This window comes from Triticum dicoccoides, chromosome 7A (assembly GCF_002162155.2).
Source record: "Triticum dicoccoides isolate Atlit2015 ecotype Zavitan chromosome 7A, WEW_v2.0, whole genome shotgun sequence".
Classification (NCBI taxonomy): Eukaryota; Viridiplantae; Streptophyta; class Magnoliopsida; order Poales; family Poaceae; genus Triticum; species Triticum dicoccoides.
The window spans coordinates 89,584,104-89,585,875 of NC_041392.1; positions in this window are offsets into that span (position 1 = coordinate 89,584,104).

Below are 1,772 nucleotides of genomic sequence, written 5' to 3' on the forward strand. Positions count from 1 at the left end.
GTTGATATACACTAGGCAGTTTCCATACATAGTATTAAAAATGTTGGTGTCTCTCCACATTATGGTAGTATGTCTCGTTGTCTTGCTCCCATTTCTACCTTGTTCGAGGAATGTAAATAATGGACTAAAAAATTAAGAGGATTGAAATGGGAGCACGCAATCCTTGCTCTCATTATGGTAGCATGTTTCTCTCCATTTCAAAACCAGGAGTACGCAACCAATGCACGCCATCGGGCTCTTGGAGTTGATAACTTAGGTACATAAATCACGATAACTTTGCCCATGGATAAAAGTTGTTGAAAACATACCATCGATAATTTCTTTGTAAATAGCATGATAATATACACTCTCGGACTTGGTAACTTAGGAATAAACACCATAATAACTTTCATCCTTGGAAAAAAGTTGTTGAAAACATACTCCAGTAACATCTGTGTAAATAACATGGTAATATATGATTCTAGACCTGATAACTTAGGTACAAACACCATGATAATTTTGACCCGTGAAAAAAAGTTGTTGAAAACATACTCTGATAACTTGTCTTGTGTAAATAGCATGATAATATAGGCTCCCGATCCTGATAACTTGGGTACAAACACCACGATAACTTTGACCCATGAAAAAAATTTGTTGAAAACATACAACCGATAACTTCTTTGTAAATAGCATGACAATATACACTCGCGGACTTGATAACTTAGGTATAAACACCACGATAACTTTGACCCGTAATTTTTTTTATTGAAAACATACTCCAGTAACATATGTGTAAATAACATGGTAATATAGGATTCCGGGTCTGATAACTTAGGTACAAACACCACGATAACTTTGACCCATGAAAAAAAGTTGTTGAAAACATACCCTGATAACTTTTTGTGTAAATAGCATGATAATATAGGCTCCCGGCCCTGATAACTTAGGTACAAACACCATGATAACTTTGACGTGAAAAAATTTGTTGAAAATATACCACTGATAACTTCTCGTGTAAATAACATGAGTTGATAACATGGAAAAATGTTGTTAAAAAATACCTCCCAATAACTCATGTGTGAACAACATGATAATACACGCACATGAGAGCTGATAACTCATATACAAATATCGCGGTAATTTTTTGACCGAGGGGATGAAAATTGTTGAAAAAGATTACCCCCGATAACTTTTGTGCAACATGGTAATATACACAACAAAGCTGATAACTCATTGCAAACATCATAATCACTTTTTGACCCCTCGGACAAAAGTTTGTTGAAAACTTACCCCCGAAACTTTTGTGTAAATGACACGGTAACTTGTGTATGACAGATGTGATAACTCATGTAGCCCGGATGTGGTAACTTTTGGTCCGAAAAAAGTCATTAGAACATATCAACATAGGATCTAGTTTCGAAGATCTCGCCGAGATGATTTTTTTTGTGAAGACAGTATTTCATTTGGGGGCGACGGTTTGAGCTACAAAACATTTTGAAGTTTGAAAAAAAAATCTAGGATGACATCAGCTTTTCGTCCTTCAGTGCATATATGCATGCAATTAGAGGGAAGAGTGCACGTGAAAGTAAAATTAGTCATTCTAATGCATGCATATATATATAATTAAAGTGAGGTAAGGATTGTTCTTGCCTATTGCTAAAATCCGAACGTTTGGTAGTTATAAAAGTCCTATAATTATTTTTCAAACTTTGACATGAGTTGAGAACAAAAAAATCATAGAGTTCTCCATGTGCGTGATCAATTTCTTGTAATACAATTTGTGATGATTTGGA